This window comes from Vipera ursinii (genome assembly GCF_947247035.1).
Source record: "Vipera ursinii genome assembly, chromosome: 1".
Taxonomy (NCBI): Eukaryota; Metazoa; Chordata; class Lepidosauria; order Squamata; family Viperidae; genus Vipera; species Vipera ursinii.
In genome coordinates, this window is record NC_139512.1 from 292,026,379 (window position 1) to 292,046,232 (window position 19,854).

Genomic DNA, 19,854 nt, shown 5'->3' on the forward strand with positions numbered 1-19,854 from the left:
TCTTAAACTTGAGTCAAGAGTGAAAGAATTGCCCAAACTGAGATGAATCCAGCTACTTGGATATCAGGAAACTATTGTGCTTATGTTTATGTTGAGTTTAGGTGGTACTACTATCATTATTAATATATAGCCTTGATATATATTGATTTGTCATTAAAAATTTTATTTACAACAATAAAACAAATATTCTATCATCATTTATTGCAGGTATTCCTAAACTGTGCTGTAAACCATTTAGAGTTCTCGTGATTGAAGTGGCAGAGAAGAATTTGTATCAATGAAGGAGAATTTGTATAATGAATAAATACAAATTGTAATACAACAGAAGAGAGAAAATAATGAGCCCATGAAGAGTGATCATTAATTGCATTTAGAATACTTAAATTTAATGTAATGGAAATTAAACTTCTGTCTTTATCCCATTCATTTCTGGAAGGTGTCTTACTGCTCAAAGACTGGGGAAAGTCCCCAAATTTTGTGTATTCCTCTCTTATAATCAGAAAGGAAAAATTTTCAGCACTAAAGCAGGTTGGAGACTATAGAAAGGCCTTCTCCTCTAAGCATAAAAATGGAAGTTCACAATAACTGATCACCTCTTAGAGTATTACTTCTGGAGATCAAAGTTATGTCTAACAAATTAATTCAAACTTGGTGACTTTAAACAGCAATGCTGGCTGGAGAAGTCTTGGAGTTGAAATCCACACTGTCTTAAGGGTGCCAAGTTTGTAAAACTCTGATGAACTGAGAAGCACATTTCTTCCTCCTTCCAAACAATCAGAAATACATACAGTGCAGAACAGTTAGCAATTTAACTCCTCCACCATGTAGCACAAAACCATAATTACAACCTCAAAAATTATATTATAAAGAGCCATTGTGTACATTAGCTATGTTATATTTGGCAATAATTATAATGCTATATTATATTCTGAGGAAGATTGTAATGCAGTTGATTTCTCTTATGACAGAAGTGGAAAAACAGCTTTATTTCTCTTGATTTAGTTTCTTTTTCCTCTTTGTGGTTTTGAGCTTGAGTGCTTAGAGTTTGTGGTCACTAACATAATAAGATAACTATAGTTATATTTCAACAATGCTTTTAACATTTATTATGCATATTAGAAAACCATTTTTATACTAGTAAAATTATGTCTTCTCTATATTTGATGTTGTAATATAGCCGGTGTGCTGTTTCTGGAAGCTACAAAGCCAACATATCTGAAGGACACCAGACTGCAGAAAGGAACTTCTAATTAGCTCCATATCTGACCATAACCAAGGGCATGAATTATATTCCTGAAGGTCTCAACTATCAAGCAATAATGGCTTATGGTAAATGCTGATCTCTAGGTTCAGTCTGTTGTAGCAGGGAAACTCTTTCTTTTTTTAAGCAATAATTTTAATTCATTTTATTAATTGACTTAATAACAATGATTTTAATAATTTTATTAAATATTATTGTCAGAGGTAAAAACTAATACAAAGTATAAAAGATAGACAAATAAAAGAGAAGAAAAGGTGTAGAAAAAGAAAGAAATAGAATATAGTATGTATATATATATATATATATATATATATATGAAGAAGAGACTTCCTACCTTCATCACAAGTATAAACAATTTTAGTTAACACTTTCTTAAAATGCAACAATTATCTTTTCTTCCCATATCCCATGTTTTACCTATAAAGAAACTATAAAGCATAATCATTTCAGTCCTAGTATCAGTAAAAGTCCTTCAAGAGTTACAAAATAACAACATAACCTTGATCAAATAAACAGCTTTATATTCCTTCTTTTGATTTCTAATAATCTTAATCTTTAGTTTATCAGAACTTGATTTCTTTTTATTTTTATTTGCTCCTTCTCACAAGATTCTTCAAAACTCTTCAACAAGCCTCTTTTTAAATCCAATATACAAAAATTGTCCAGTCATTCTCTTGATTTATTTGTATATACCTTTTAATTATTAAAACTTCAGCTGAATTCTTTTGTATGTCCAGTGTAACATCTGTGCTATGTAATTCTTGCAGACTGTCATTTGTAAATCCACTTTATACTCAGTTTCAATTTTGTCAGCTAAGGTTTGATCCTCTTTTATAACATCTTTTAGATACAGTCTCTTCATAGAGGCAGATAACACTATTAAAAAATTAACTTCTGAATCCTCTGTTCCAAAATATCTTTAATATGTCCATTGTTAGAATATTTTGCTTTATTTTTTCAACCATAGGTCAATTTTATATGTTTTTCTCTTTTAATTGTAATTCTTTAGTTTTTTCTAATAGTTCCAATTTTTTAAATTTTATCTGTCTCCATCCTAGCATTCGAGAGAATGATTTGTCCAAGGTCACCCAGCTGGCTTTGTGTCAAGAGCAGGAACTCACAGTCCCTAGGCTTTAGTCTCGTGTCTTAACCACTATACCAAACTGCATGTATACAGTACATTCATTAATATAGATATTTTAAAAAATGTGAAAGAACATACCTCCAAGACTTGGATCACTTATTGCAGGGGTGTCAAACTGCCAACCTATGGACCAGATGCATCATGCCAAAACCGTGCTCATCCCAGGTCTGGCAAGGGGGAAAAAGTCACAACACATTGTGGCACGTCATGTGACGTTGCGAGTTTGACACCACTGACTTATTTTTTCAATAGGAACTGTAGCATGGGAGTTCAATGTAATATGTTCCATGCCAGGAAGTCCCTGGAAGGCTAGGGAACAGCAAAACAGATAACCTGGATACTAAGAAACCCCTTACCCTTGAATTGTTCAAAGGTCATTATATGACTACCAATTCAGTTTTATGCATCATGTTTTGAAACTATTGTTTGGAGAAAATGGTGAAATGATGTAGCAATTGATTTTCTTTAAAACCCTTTCTCTTACATACACAGGGAAAGATGGGAAGTTCAAGAAAAGGGGAAAAATCATTTTGTTTTAGTTATAAATGTGGCTGCTGGGTTTCAAACCAGCAACCTTCCATCTACAAGGCAAAAAAATAATAGCTATTATGCTGTAATAGCACTTATGAAAAGATAGCCTTTAAAGTATTACAGTCTATAATAAGCACTGACTGTATTGAGGGTTATTCCAGCCTCTGCAAAATAGTTAGTGAACTGCTGGAGTGAGCTTGCAACTAAATGAAGCATATACCTGAAACAGACAGGAGCACTTGAGGCAACAACATTGAAAAGTGTACTTAGGAAGTGGAGCAAAAAAACACACCCTGAAGTCACTTTGCTAATGTGTGGTGGGATTGATAGAAAGTGATGTCTGTTTCTGCCTTCCAGAAATGGCTGACTGCACATTTTAGCAACCCAGCAAGTGGGCAGTCCAGATAAGCATGAAAAAAATTAAGCTAATTCTAGATGTATTTGTGTTTTATGTTAGCCAGGGAATCCTGAAGACTGATCACAAACTAACAACAACAAGGATGCCTAAAACCAATTTTCCAAATCCCTATCATTTATCAGAAGTACAGAATCAACTCAACCCATGTATATGAATTGTATATTCATATAAGAGTGTATGAATAAATATACTTTTTCTTCCCCATTAGGTTCCCAGGGAGATGTAGCATGTGAACTACATAAAAATATCTGGAGTAAAAAAGGACTTGAAAATATTATTGACATCTATGTAAGGCAAGAATATATACACAATGCATTTTATGCTCAGATGTTAATTTTGTTTTTTGAAATAAATAGATTCAATCAGATTTTCATTTTTTTCCCTCACCAGAGTAGCAGACTAGAATTTTTCTTAGGATCATCAAAAATCATGTCCCATTTAGATGAGTTGAACCTATTATTTTGATGTGTGCAATTGGTTTGTTTCTATGGAACCAGTGTAGAATGAAAAATGCCAAAACTAGTTATGCTCTTTCTCCCTGTTTTCCTTTAATACTTCACAACTCTCATTGACCTGAAGGAAATATAAATGCCTCTTCAACCTTATATATGGCTCAACCTAAATGACTCCAGTATGATTTGTTGTTTGGGGATCACAATAAAGCAAAACCATTTGCCAGACTCTGTGATCTCACTGCAGTTAAATATAACCTCATTAATTTACATACATTAATAGCTCCTGGGACCATCATGCCTTTAAGCTTCACTTGTTATATTTTTTTAGTGTATGAGATTTCTCAGCCAACCATTATTAGGTTCAAAATATATGAGGGTTTTTTTTATTTACAGGTAATTAATTTTAAATAACAGTCTATGCCTAGCTTGTATAATCAGAATGAAGCAGGGGATCAGCTTCCCTGAAATTAGAAACGCTTTAAACAAAGGACGCTCAGAAAATCTTGAATGTCCTTCCCATCTACTTTTCTGTTTGATATAAAATATCACCTACGTCAGCAGTTCTTATATATACAAACTGCCTCATTCATTTTTCTGGAGCTACAGATCTAACAGAATGGTGATGTGGTTATGTTGCCCCCACTGAAATCACTAGGTTGATGCACATGGTTAATGTAAAAAAAAAAGATTAATCTAAATTCTGAAAGTGCATCAGAATTCCCAGGCCTCCTATGCTATAAAATAAAGCATACTTAAATAGCAATTTGATGATTTATTCTTTATAAATCTGTCTAAGCATTTAAAATATAATTCCTCTGTCAATTTAATCACATGTGGATGAAGAAAGTAACCCCTTATAGATATATTTCCCCCATATAGATAATAATAATAAGATGGAATGCAGTTCCCTAAAGTAACACTTGAGAAAATGATTAGATGGCATTTCACAGTTCTCCTCAACAATTTTCTATATGAAAATTGGATATACTGCAGCCTGTTCCTATTATGAATTTAAATTATCTTATTTTTTTAATGTACCATGTAATAACATGAAATCAATCCTGTGAAAATCTGGTCAAAAAGTTATATTGTTGGCATTTGTTTTAAATGTAGGATTAGACATTAATTAACCTTCATATCAATGTAATGAGCATTGTCCATAAAGTCACCCTAATCATGCAACCAGGATATGGACTGGATATCAAGAAAAACAAAAAAAATTCTCTGACCTGCTAAGAAGCACAAGCCCCTTTCTGAATCTGAGGAAGTGAGCTGCAGCTCATGAAAACATGTCTTTTAATAAAATCTATACAATTAAAAACATGCTACCAGACTTCCCATTTTTCTCCCACCATAGTATAACATGGCTTTCCTCCTATAATGTCCCCCAAATATCTAAAAACACAACATCAAATGGATCCAGAGATACATTAAGGATTATCCTGGTTCAGTGAGCATGTTGATACAAGATTACAGTCAGACAAGAGCAAATCTTGTGAGTCTTAATATCTGCTTGAGGGAATTGATTAATCTCTTGAGTAAGTAATTGATTAATCTCTTGAGTAAGTAACTTGCCAGTATTGACCCCACCACATTCTGTTCCATGGTGGAACATTCCAAAAATAAGAGAAAATGTTTATCATGAATGTGACCTTGTGCCCTACACAGCAACAACGACATTAACAGACTAGTTAATGTAGATAGCACTTAGGCTTATATATCGCTTCATAGTGCTTTACAGCCCTCTCTAAGTGGTTTACAGAGTCAGCGTATTGCCCCCAACAGTCTCATTTTACTGACCTCGGAAGGATGGAAGTCTGAGTCAACCTTGACCTGGTGAGACTCGAACTGCCAAACTGATGGCAGTCAAAAGTCAGTATAAGTAGCCTGGAATACTGCATTCTAACCACTGCACCACCATGACCCTTAGATCAGAATAGTTCATAATATAGATAGACAAAAATAATTAACAGGATAACAAAATGCATTTAAGCATCAGAGAAGAGACTATAATAACAATGAGGGACTTAGTGAACCAATACAGTTTGTTATTCTCGAACCTCAGGGAATATGAACATTTTGAACCTGATAGCTGGAAAATTAGCTTTCCTTCTTCTGGGTTTTTGGATAACTTAAATTTCCTTCCAACATACGGTAGAATTATTGTAGTTTTCTTTAGCTCTTCTAATCAAGTTGGGAAATATAAAACTTTTTTAAGGTGATATGCCTGTAACAGAGTACATTTTAAGCTTATTAGAATTTTTTGTTGCCTTTTGTGAATAGCCTTATTGCCAATCATTAACAAAGTCTAACATTTACCATCAGCATGGGATGTCAAAACATTTTAAGTGATAAAAAGTGATAAATTATATCTCTGTTTATTCTCTCAAAACTCTTTTTCTAACTTTCACATAGTTTCTCTTATATCTCCCTGTGCAGATATATAACTGCACCATCCAAGGAGGAGATTTACTCATGCAAGGGCTTCCATTGATTGTATTACAGTATATGCAAGTGTGTGGGGGGGTACAATTCCTACAAGTATCAATAAGGTTAATCAAACCAAAGTCTATAGGACAAATCAAGCAGTCTGGAAATGAGGATTGGAAATAATTTGATGTGGCAGATGCAGGGAGTGCATGTTTGAATCTTTTAAAAACATTATCTGGGCACACATACAAATTCAGAAAGCATCGTAGGTTTGTTTCAGAATGGAAGACTAAGAAGTAGCTCTGTCTGGCAGACAGAAACTCACCAATCTGGTAGCTAAATCAGATGAAAGATTTCATCCTGTTACAATAGCATTGGTAGCAGGATGGGCTCTTTCATCTCACTTGGAAAAGAAACTTTGGGGATGGAGGGCAAATTGTATGAAATAAAAACCTTCCCCTGAATTCTTGACCTCAGTAGCTCCTGCCCGGGTGACTATCTAATTCTTAATGATGGTAGGTAAACTCTGTCTGAAGAACATTCTGAACTCTGTTGTGTTATAGGCTATTTTGTCACATGGATATCACTAGGTGACCAGTTGAAAAGAATACTGGCCATGGGAAGTTCCTCTCCCATCAGATTGTCATTTCAGGGGCAAATCCACCCACCCTCACCTTCAAAAAACAGATGTTAAAGAATCCAATTTGATGTTGAATTTGATAACAGCAGCACGGTTACTGGTGGGACAATACTGGAAGAAGGATAGTTTGCCTACTATAGAAGAATGGGTGTTTAAAGTATCGAATCTTGCAGAAATGTCTAAGATTTCTGCTTATTTGAAGGATCATTCACAAGAAAGATATATTTCAGTTTGGAGGAGATGGATAGATTATATTCAGAATAAATATGGGACTAAAAAGTTCCATTTAGCTTATGAGTAGATTTTAGAGGGATATTGTTATTAATTTTAGTGTTAGTACTTTGTATGTATCTATGTTAAAGGGGAGTTAAAGCACATTATGGAACCAACTGCCGGTTGAGCTCCGGATGGCACCGGATCTTCGCTCCTTCCGGCGTGGGTTAAAGACCCATTTATTTGAACAAGCTGGCCTGGCCTGATAGGGGAACGCTAGGGTTTTAATGGGTTTTATATTCTGATTGTTTTAATTGGGCAATTATTTAATCCTTTTTTTAACTTTTGTATTTCTAGACACCCTCTGAACCAAATTATGTGAATAGACAATGCTTCGCTCTATTTTTCTGACACAAGCAAGCATGCATGATTTAAAACATAGGTCAACTGTGTCTTATATGGAAACCTTCCTCTGAATAAAAGAAAGAAAAGGTAATCTCCAACAGGCCTAGAGGCCTGAAAGCTGCTTCTTTATTTCCAGGATTTATTAATTTTGACTTCCCTCCTCCCTTTCCATCACTTAGACCATAAAACGATGACAGCTCAGTGACAGCAGTGCCTCCTCTTTGGTGACCTTAAAAACCAGCTACAAATAATGAAGCAGCTGGTACCAGATAATGCCACACAAATCTCCACAGGAAGGCCTTTATGGACATAGGTATTAGTGCATCAAGGGCAATTGCCAATCCTGTGAAACTCCAGGCCGTATTAATATATTTGTTCCTCCCAGATCCTTTCTTAGAGTGTGTGTCCACAGACTCCACTGCAATAACATACATTAAATCTTTATTTCTTTTTCAAAAAAAATATTTATGAGTTTATTTATTTGGAGAATATGGAATTTCCATCTGTGAGAAAATTGAAAGTCCTCATGGAAACACTTGCTCTTAATGATCTGAGTGATGATATATTTTCTGATTATGTTTTTCACTTGTCTCAGTTTTGATCTCTCCTTAGGGGACAATATATAATCTCCAGGTGACTTTGTAAGGTGGTTGTTTGATACTGCCTTGCTTTGAGTTTGACTCCTTAGCTTTGGTTCCATCTTTCCTAGCTGCCTTGACTCTTCATGAATTCAATACTAGCTTGTTTATGCCTATGGAAGTTGATAGTCATTTGTTCCTTGCAGTTTTGAGACACATTCTTTAGGCCTTCAGGGCTGAATTAAATTTAAATATCTATAAAAGTCTTGTTTTCTTTTATCCCACTGATGTGATGGTTAAGGTAAACTGTGATCAATGGCTAAAAAGGTAAAGGTAAAGGTTCCCCCGCACATGTGTGCTAGTCGTTTCCGACTCTAGGGGCCGGTGCTCATCTCTGTTTCAAAGCCGAAAAGCCAGCGCTTGTCCGAGGACATCTCCGTGGTCATGTGGCCGGCATGACTAGATGCCAAAGGCGCACGGAGCACTGTTACCTTCCCACTGTAGTGGTCCCTATTTTTCTACTTGCATTTTTACGTGCTTTCGAACTACTAGGTTGGCAGAAGCTGGGACGAGTAACAGGCGCTCACTCTGTTACGCGGCACTTGGGATTTGACCCGCCAAACTGCCGACCTTCTGATCGATGGCTACATGTTGAGAATAAAAACTCCTATCTGGAGAAGATCCTGGTTGCACCTGGAAGTCATGTCATTTTTCCCATCCTTACTTTTCTGCTGAGTTTAGACCCTTAGTGCATCATATATGTAATCTAGGCTATATTTATCTATGTAAACGCAAATTTTTATACTCTGTTCCATGTCTTTTTTTTTCATTCTTTCTGTATCTTTTCTATAACTTGCACCTTTATAATATCTTTGAGTTTTTATATTTTCTTTTTCTTCTAATGTACTGGCAGTTGACCATGCTGGAAGTGATTACCTTCCTGGCAGTGGTGGGATTCAGCCAGTTCGCACCAGTTTGGTAGAACTGGTAGCTAATTTTTGGTTGCCCAGGCCCAGAATGGACTTCTGGAAGTGGCATCCACACAGAGAACCAGTTGTTCACATATTTCAATCCCACCACTGTTTCCAGTGTTTTGTTTGCTTTAACATGTTTTATTCATTAGAAGGAGGGGCCCTTTTTCTGTATTAATCATATACAAGTATTATTATTATTATTAATTCAAAATATAACATTCTAACTTCATCGCAAACAAGGCCACACCATGGTCATGCATAACGTAAAGCTGGGGATAACGCTGTAACTTAGATACCTTATTATTCATATTCTATTGACATGTAAAGGGACGTGGTGGCTCAGTGGGTTAGGATGCTGAGCTTGTCAATCAGATGGTTGGCAGTTTGGTGGGTTGAATCCCGAGTGCCGCATAACAGAGTGAGCGCCTGTTACTCGTCCCAGCTTCTGCCAACCTATCAGTTCAAAAGCACATAAAAATGCAAGTAGAAAAATAGGGACCACTACGGTGGGAAGGTAACAGCGTTCCGTGCGCCTTTGGCATCCAGTCATGCTGGCCACATGACCACGGAGACGTCCTCGGACAAGCGCTGGCTCTTCGGTTTTGAAACAGAGATGAGCACCAGTCCCTAGAGTCGGAAATGACTAGCACGCACGTGCGGGGGAACCTTTACCTTTTTATTGACATGTGTGGCTGGGAGCATATTAATTCAGCATATAATTGTAAATAATTCTTGGGTATGTAAACTCCTTTGAAACTCAATCAGGGTTCTCCACTGACCTGGGAGCCCTGAACATGATAGGTTAATCACAGTGTACTGTTTATATGTATAGTTAGTTTTCTACAAGTAAATATGTATATAGCACATAAGAGCATGTTTTTCTGTTATTTTATTTTTTATTTTTCATCAATAACAGGTTTAATAAAATGACCTGTACTGTTAATTTGTTTTTATATATGTTAAGTCTGCCAGAATTCAGCAAAAGTAAATAGGTTATTTTATAGTATTAACCAATAATAATTTTAATAAAAAATCACCTGTGCTATTTATTTGTATTTATATGGGTGTTGTTAAGATTATCAGCATTCAGTAAAAGTACACAAAATTGCCCCTAATTAACAAGCTGGACTTTTTGATCAAGACCACAGCTGATGGGAAAGTAATAAGTAAGATAAATGTTTAAATAAATGCATATAGTCTCTTTAGGAGACACGCAAGAAATGGGAACAACCATTTGTCACAATGGATTATCTGAAACCCCAACACTGCAAATGCACCAATAAATAAGTATAAATGTGCTGGGTGTCATTATACTTCTGAAGAGCTATATGAGTAGACCTGGGGCTCTTCCACATGAAAAGGCTATGCCAATCTAAAATTGGTGCTTCGCTGTTTTGTTCTGACAACATTATACCTCTTGCTTATAACCTTACAGGTAGCCAGTCAACTTATGGCTCAACAGCTAATACAGAAGAAACCATACAAAGACAGTTTTGTAAGGTTTTCTTTAGAGCTATAGGTTTTCACTGGTGGAAACTCTGCCTACTGATGGTACCAAGATGCCTTTCCCCATCCAGTCCAGTGTTATATTTCAACTGAACATATATATCCCATTATTTTGTTACCTTTGTTACTATAATTCTAGCTCATTCAGGATTTTAATTCAAAATTCTCACATAGGTAGAAATAGCCTTTTGAAAAAATAATTTTATTAAAATTACAGTTGCAATGATGAAAACTAATATAATACCAAGAAAAAAAATAGAAGGTTCAGGGGAAAAATAGGAAAAAAATAAGAATATAGTAAAGAAAAAACAAAATAAATATATAAATAAATGACTTTATCACAACAAGTATAAACAACTTTAACAATCTACTACCTCTTAAAATATTACAAATCATCTCTTTTGCTCATATTCCATTCCTTATTCCTAAAAGCCTCATTGGGGTTATCAGAGGTAATAATATACCTATGTTAACCTTGATCAAATGAATCAATTTTATATTTCTTCCTTTTACTTTTAACAAGCTTGGTCTTTAAAGCCTTCAAATCATGACTTAGAACTTGATTTCTTTTCATTTTTTTTCTTCTTTGTTCCTTCTCATAAAATTCTTCAAAGATTTAAGTAGCCTCTTTTGTAAATCCAATATAGGACGGGCATCCAAATCATTCTCTTGGTTTTTTATTTGTATAGCCCTTTTAATTATTAAGACATCAGTCAGTTTCTTTTATATGTTCAGTGTAGCATCTTTTTTCTCTTCTTCTAACTTGTCATTTTAAAATCTGCTTTCAAATCAGTCTCAATCTTGTCAGGTAAAATTAGTTCCTCTTCTATAATATCTTCTAAGCATAGTCTATCTATAATGGCAGACATTCTTAAAATTAACTCCTGGGATATTGTTCAAAAATATCTTTGAATATGTTCAATGTTAAAATATTTTGCTTCATTCTGTATTTGTAAGTCAAATTTAGCACTCCTCTCCTTTAATTATAACCTTTAGTTCTTGCTAATTCCTTGTAGCATCCAACCTTCAAAGTTTCATTATCATGATTTTTTTAAAACAAAACAAAACATTGAAAACAAAAGGATTTTACCATGGGATGATTTCTAGTAAGTTAATTTCAGGTTTTGTTTTTCAAATCCATCTAGAACCTTAGTCATTTATAACTTTCCAAAATCAAAGTTCTAATCATCCTTTTTATGTTTATTCCCCATCACAATTGTTTTTGATTTCTTAAACTTGTATTTAAAACTTCTTTTGATAAGGATTTTGAAAAAAACTCAGTTGGTGCTATAAAACATTTCAATCCAAGAGTTCCTAATGGTTGAAAAGTAGTTAACAAGAAATTTGGGAAAGTGATTAGAAAGGACTCTAAGCAAATCCAATGTCCTTTTGAAGTGCTGACCTTGGTTTGAACAAAATGGATATTCATCCTCTCCCAGAGCTCTAAATCCCCCAGACACCATTGTTGTCTAGTTTCCTCATGAGGAGCAACTGTTTGGGGCATCTTAAGTCATTTCCTTGTCTGCAGAGGAATTACAAAGAACCAGTTTACTCGCTGGCACTTCATTTCATCACAGATATCAGTTCTAACTTTTCACAGAGCTGTCTTTGGGTTTGTCATTTCTTACCCAGGAATAGTCTTAATGATCAGCACTGAAAGAAGCAAAGCAGATATGAAAAATGGAATTGCTAAAATATTTCCTTGACTTGGCTCTTTGTCAGACATAGTTAGCAAAAAAAGGGGGATTTTATTTTATGCAAGCATTTTTTCCCCCTGGCCAAGCATGACCTTGTAACTTTCACAGAAAGCAGAAGGAATAGTATGGAACTGACGCTCCCAATCCTAGCTTAAAGATCAAAGCTAAATTTAATCCTCAACATCTTTGGTCTAAAAAGATGATTTGTCATTTAAATAAAGCTGTTTCTTTTATTATACAAATGAACTTCACAACAAATCTGTCAGTTCAGCAAATGCTATTCTTCTCTTGTACAGACATAAGACTTAAAGCTATAATCCAAAATACACTGGAGTAAGTCTACGGAATACAGTGGAAGTTATTTCTGAGCGAACATCAATGAGATAAGAGAGGGTATAAAGCTACCCAATCTGAGTTAGGAGCTTCCTAGATGACAGCTCCTCATCCCTTTGATGATGCAAAGCAGATTCAGGCATGCAGGTAACAAATGAATTTAAACTTCTTTGCAAAATGAGTCCTGCAAAATGCTGGTACAACTCAGACAAAGCAGCAATCAGTTCCAGAAGCAAACTACTTTTGATTTAATTTTGCTTCAATTGAATTATAATTAACTTAATTAAACATAATTGCTAGCATTGCTCTGAATGTATTTAATTCCTTCCTTCCACTATTATATTAAAATAGTCTGATGGCAATTCTTGATAAGACCTGGGAGTTGCATGTGGTTCTAGGGCCTCAGGCTGTGTGCTTGATGTAACACTTGCTGGATTAGCAATTGCATGTATTAAATTAATCCCTCTCCAGCTCAACAGGCTGGAGCTTCACATGTGAATGAACAGTTTCACCCACAATCTAGCCATACATAACCATTTTTTTTACAGTTGAGCCCCAATTCAACTGAGACAAAGAATACTATTTGAATTTGGATAAATTAAATAAAGATCAGTGCCTTTTTGGTAGGGCTAATCTTTGTGCCTGACCCTGTTAAGTAAGTGCCAGATATTCTAGCTTTAGCCTTTTCCCTGGGACTATGATGCACCATTTCTATGTTTCCCAGAGTGCCTGAAAGCATCAATTTTATATTTTGTAATTGGTGGGCTTGTGCACCTCATTGCAAAGAAATGGCTGAAAGCCCAGTACTAAGTGATGAGGACTAGAGAAAACATTTTTCCAAGAGCTTAGTCAAACTTCCTGTCTGATTTACTTTTATGCTCCTATAACTTGGAAATTAATATTTTCCTCACCTTTAATCAAAAAATAAGCTTCCTTATAATAGCTTCCTTCCTTCCTTCCTTTATTTATTATTTTTTTATTTTAATTCCATTTATATCCCGCCCTTCTCCGAAGTCTCAGGGCGGCTTACAAGCTTAGCAGTAGCCTTCATTCTATGTATATGCCTGCTTATTAGGGCTTTCACACACACACACAAGTGGCATTATTACAAAGTCAGCTTAATTGCCCCCAACAATCTGGGTCCTCATTTTACCTACCTCGGAAGGATGGAAGGCTGAGTCAACCTTGAGCCTGGTGGGATGCGATCCTGCACTAATTGCAGGCAGCTGGTGTTACCTTCCTTCCTGCCTGCCTGCCTGCCTAACCTAACCTAACCTAACCTAACCTAACCTAACCTAACCTAACCTAACACTGGAAAAAACAATTTTGTCAATACCACCTTCTTTCACAGTGTGCTGTCATGTTTTTTAAAATGTGTATTCTCTGACAGGATGAACTCCTGTTCAATCAATTCTCTCTTCCAATAAAGTGTTCCTTAAAATTTGTTATAGCGGAATGTGCTGGAAGAAAGTAAAGTTAATATTCAGAATTATTTTGCACAACCATCAGCTTTTATGATTGTAGCATCAAATAAACTTAAAAAACCTTGAAGTTACAATGTATCCTCAAGGCAAAGGGCTCAGGTGACTATCCACTCATAGTAAAGACAAAAGAACACACAATGGAGATACAAAAAAGCTGCCATGTCCTTTAAAGAAGACCGAACAAGGCCATTTAAAAACACACTAAGTCCAGTAATTGCGCAGAAGAGCTTATGCTGAAAAATCAAGCAAATATCAGAAACTGGCCAGAATATACTAACAGATAAATAAACCATCAATTTAGATGAAGTTTACCATAGATTCACAAATACAGTAATGTGCAGCAAGTTATTGTGTGACATAAATGCTTCAAATGGAAATCTGATATAACATTTAGTTAGTATGGCTTGGAATGGATAACATGGAAAAATATTTTGTTCCGAGCTGCAAAAAAGGACTTAATGAGAAGCATTCATGTTTGCTGTGTTGTGTATAAAATAAAACCTGAATCATTCTAAGACTTCTGCTATAGCAATAATAGAAATTAAAACTAGCCCATTACTTCTTCAAGCAATGCAATCTCAACCTCCTTTAATACCGGCTTGAGAAATCTCTGTCTTCCTAATGCATAAGTCCACGACACCTTCCAGAATCTGGCAACAAACCAATTCTGCACTAAGAAGCTTAACTGAAAGCTACATTTCAGCAAGAACATACAGAGAGTGTACAGAGTTGAACAACAAACGGCAACACAGTATTTGCATTTAACAACTGGAAGTGTTGTTAGGAATTCACCTTCTATAAATTCATCTAGTACATAGTAAACATATGTCCATTTGCCTGGTAACTCTTTGCCTGCTATAGATAACACGATTCGGAACAAAACATCCACAACATAGTCTAGGATTATAATTTCTCTACTGCAAATTGTTTTGTTTTTTTTTAAAGTAAACTTAGGTATGTACCTAGCTGGAAGGAAAGTGACAACTGTTTTCATCCATTCTACATCTCAAGTTTTGAAGAAAACTTGAGGATTTCTTCTGTGATCAGCCCATACATACACTCGGTTTCAACTATGAAACATTCCATTCCAGCATTTCAGTTCTAAGCTTGGAAGGTTTTGGCCTTCCTTCCTTCCTTCCTTCCTTCCTTCCTTCCTTCCTTCCTTCCTTCCTTCCTTCCTTCCTTCCTTTTTTTCCTTTTTATATAGCCATCCATCTTACACAAGTGATTCCTGGAGGTTTACAAAATTAAAACAGACAAAACCATCCAACATAAGCCCTCAGCACCCAAGAATGAACTGTTTACCCAATTTACTACCAATAGTTATTCAAGTTATCTCCCCCCCAACACATATGCCTGAGGAAATAGCCAGGTTTCAGTGCCTTGAAAGGCAACTCTCAGGAGCTATGCTGTTTCACAAGATAGGTGCTCTCCTGATAAGGCATGAGTCCAGGGTCCAACAAAATGACTTTGTTTAATAGAAAGGACTCAGTGCATGTCCTAATGTGCATATGCTCAGTTATACCAGCCTCTCCTGATCTGTCATCTTTTAGGGGTGTCTAGCTGGTGGCCCACAGGCCGGATGTGTCACAGGCAGGCCACACCCACCCTGGTTCTGCAAAGGCAAAAAAGTTATGATACATCACAATACATCATGTGACACAATCGAGTTTGACAAGCATGCTTTAGATCATGCTTTAGTGGCTGGGGAATTGTGGGAGTTGAGTCCAGAAATCTTAAAACTGCTGGGGGTGAAAAACATTGCTTTAGATGCATTGGAACAGCCATTTCAGAATTCTCAGTCACTTGTATTAGCCGGGTTGGTTGTGCTAGCTGAGAATCTGGAGTTGCAGTCCTGACATACCCAGAAGGCACCATTGGGAAAAATTAAATCACATCTTTTCATATGAGTCCTGCACTGAGTATGAACTTTCATATGCTATTTATATCCCTAAAACAAAAGATGGAGTATTGAACTGTTGAGTTTTAATTTGCATTGACATATCTGTTTTGTTTGCTTGTTTAATAAGAATTAAATTGTCTTTTAGAAGGAATTCACCCAGTCTCAGTCGCCTTGATTTTCAAGATCAAACAAGCAACCAAGGTTAGAAATAATAAAATGTCAACTTTATTTAACTGTATAGATCGGAGATCTTCCAAACCTGTTTACACCTGCTTTTTTATGTTAATGGCAGTAAAAAGCTTTCTGATGAGGCCCTCTTACAATATTTCATTTACATTTCAAAGTGTGCTTAAAAGCCACAAAATGTAATGTTATGCAAAACATAAATGTTAAATCAGCACTGAGAATAGCTAAAATGCATTTGAACACTGGTAGTGTGCTTTAATTTCCAATGTTATACATTCCACATAATTTTTCTAAACCAGACATGTCAAAAGAAAGGAAGAAATGCCAAATGTCATTGAAAAATCCATAAAAATCAATTCCATAAGTTAATTTGTGGCCAACATTTAAGCTGCTATGTAGCTTTTCTCTTGAGGCCATTTATCAAATGTAGTGAGATTTACTTCAGAGTAGACACACTGGAGTGTATGACTGATTTTTATGAATTTGGATTAAATTTTATTTAATATATAATTTTCTTCTGATACCACAGTTTGTTTTTGTTTGTTGTTTGATTTCCTTCACTCTCTGCATACACACTCATTTCATTTCTTGAATATTCCTTGTTGTTTAGCAGTTAGATCCCTGGGAGCAAGACCAATTATTTATGACACATTTCTCTGTGTAAGATTTGCCTGAAAAACTGTTCCTATGGAAACGGATGTTTTCAAACATATATAATAGAAAATACAACTCTTAAGAGCAAGCATTTTCTAACGGTTTTTGTAACAAACCTCTTTTTAAAAGCTTGAAATGGACAAAATGAGATCTCTACCTTTTTTTCCTCCTCTTCCTCCCTCTCCCTCCCTCTCTCTCCCCCTTTGTATAATAAAATGGGTTGTACAGTTAGTAGAAAAGATTCAGCCAAACACATCAGTGAAACTCCTGTGCAAAGGCAACAGTAAAAAAAATATGCACATTCAAATTCAAGGTGATATTTTGTTTTTAAAGAAAAAGGTCAGAAAGTACATTATCAGCCATTATAGACTCCTGAACATTCTACCGATGAAGCACTAAAATGAGTAGATACAGAAGCAAACTCTGAACATTTTTCATTTGTAAAATAACCAGAGAAGACCTGCTTCCAGTTTCAAGCATGAGCTTGCTAGATTTTGCAGAGAAAAGATTGCATTTAAGACCATGAGACCCATTCTGAAAAAAACTTCGATTACCATTATATAGCAGCAAAAAGATACCAAAAAACAACAACCCCACAACCCTCCAATGTTTTTTTCCATCTAAGGCAGACATGTCAAACCCACAATGTCACATGATGTCACACAACGTATGGGGACAGTTTTGCCATTACCAGCAATGGGGTGGGCATGGCTTCCGCATGATGTGTCCAGCTCGTGGGCCAGCAGTTTGACACCCCTGATCTCAGGGATAGGTAATCCCCTTGGCCCAAATCTGATATCTCTGAGGTAGGTAACCATATATATTGGTCATCATTACTTATACAGCTGCATTCCAGATCAGATTAAGATCAATATTACCTAGCCACTAAAATGGTCTTTTGGGATAGAGTGATTCTGCATAAAAGGGATGGAATAGTCTATTTCTTCACTAAAATAATAATTTATAATGTTGTTTCTGATTATCATAATGAAGAATGCTTTTAGGTACTCAGGCAAAATCATCTATATTGGTTGACTTTAAATGCAGTTAATAAGTATAATGACAATCACTGTGCACTCTTTCATAGTTTCATGCTTATAAATTATATTATACATAAAGGGAAAATGTGGCTGCACCATAAATTAATGCAAATATTAATCCATAAAATCTAATCTACAAAAGCAAGAAGGATAAATAGAGGAAAGATCTTCTAAAATTTGCTGTGAATAATGCAGCCTTCTACAATCCAGGATGCCGGCAATTATTTTTTGGATTCAACTGACACAAAAGTCCACAATGTCCAAGAGGCTTAGGGTGATGGAAAAAGAGGCTGGACTGGATTGAGTCATATGCAGGCTAAAAGTGTACATTATTTTAGTGAGTTTCCTAGTGCTCTGATAAACTTTAGAACAGGATTACACAGAAGGGCCCTCTCTAAACCTCTAGGACTAAAAAAGAATGCATCCCATTATTACTAATAGTCAAATTTCCTGATACTCATAAATTCAGATAGTCTCTTCATTCCTTTCTTAAGACCAAAGACTGACTTTTACATTGCAGTTTTGGCCTTTCTGCCTTGCTCAAAAGGACTGCTTTGTTAACCATAAAGAGTGGTCATTTCTGAAGCCAGGAGTTCAAAAACTTGAGGTTGACTCAGCTTTCCATCCTTCCAAGTTTGGTAAAATGATGATGCATGTTGTTGGGGTCAATATGTTGAGATTGCAATCTGCTCAGAGAAGGCTGTAAAGTCTAAGTGCTGCTGTTATTGCTGTTAACAGCATAAGAATTCCAGCAAGCTGTCTGCTTTCAAATGAGATGCATCTCTGGGGCAGGAAAGTTCTGGTTCATTTTCTTGCACTCTTTTAATCTAAAGCAGGGGTTTTCAAACTTGGCCTTTTTATGACTTGTGGACTTCAACTCCCAGAATTCCTTAGCCAGGCACGCAGGCTGAGGAATTCTGGGAGTTGAAGTCCACAAATCATAAAAGAGCCAAGTTTGAAGAGCCCTGGTCTAAAGGCTCTCTCTTTTGTGCAGGAGCAGCAGATTGCACCAGCTGATTGTTCTGCAAATAGTTACTAGATTGCTTATCAATTTGAAAAACAGATCCCATCACTAGCCCTTCTACTCCTTAAATCAGGAGAACATAATAATACAAGCAGTGTCCTACCAGATCAGACTTCTGGCCCATCTAGTCCAGAAGTCATTTCTCACAATGACCATTCACCTGCATACAAGGAAGCAGGTGCTTGCAATACTAGCAAGGCTGATACCCACTGATGTCTCATTATTTTCCAGTCTTGGTTGAAAAGCAGGAAAATCAGTTTCCAGGAGAAGCAAACCATCTTGCTTTTTTCCTCTTGTAGCAGAATATTTTGGGCCTCCCCCTTTGACTTTGCTTGTCAGAAGATTGCAAAAGAGGATTAGTGACCTTGTGACACAGCAACAGTCATAAATATGAACCAGTTGCCAAACATCTGAAGTTTGATCACATGATCATGGGGACGTACTAACTGTGTAAAATGGTCATAAGTCGCTTTTTTCAGTGCCGTTGTAACTTTAAACAGTCACTAAACAAACAGTTGTAAATCAAGGATTATCTCTATATCCAGTTCCTTTGCCTCACACAAAATACACTCATGATTGCATTTTCAGTGGTTATCTCTGCAATTTCACAGGCAGACAAATTAGAGAGACGGGAGAAGAATTCTCTTAGTCTCAACTAACACAAACTCAAATTACTACTAACGGGATAATAGCAATTCCCTTAAGTTATAAAGACATCACCATCATCGGTATCCTAATAACCAGTCCTAGCTCCAAGTGTGGATATAAAACATCTAACATTTTGTTCCATTCAGTTCTGGATCAATTTATTTCAAAACTGCCGCTATGTGGTTTTCCTGATTTGTTGTAGTCATGATAAAATAATAAATAATAATACAGTGAATTCAGACATATGGAAGCAATGATGAATATAACTAAAATGTTTTTAACACGAATGTAACATTGCCCTCTTTATAAATGAATACAATCTTTTTCAGT

The 19,854-nt window shown here is 35.8% G+C and overlaps 1 long non-coding RNA gene across 13 annotated transcripts in view; it reads left to right on the forward strand.

The window, feature by feature from the left end:
• Positions 1-19,854, forward strand: part of LOC310646756 — a 57,087-nt gene that overhangs the window by 9,512 nt on the left and 27,721 nt on the right. For 4 of the 13 annotated variants that reach the window (XR_014493750.1, XR_014493751.1, XR_014493753.1 and 1 more), the window contains exons 2-5: positions 208-1,329; positions 3,563-3,647; positions 7,450-7,584; positions 12,549-12,732. This is a non-coding gene — a long non-coding RNA (uncharacterized lncRNA). Of the gene's footprint in view, positions 1-207; positions 1,330-3,562; positions 3,928-7,449; positions 7,585-12,548; positions 12,733-16,117; positions 16,174-19,854 lie in introns of those variants that run through there. The other 9 variants (XR_014493748.1, XR_014493749.1, XR_014493752.1 and 6 more) reach the window with 8 other exon arrangements.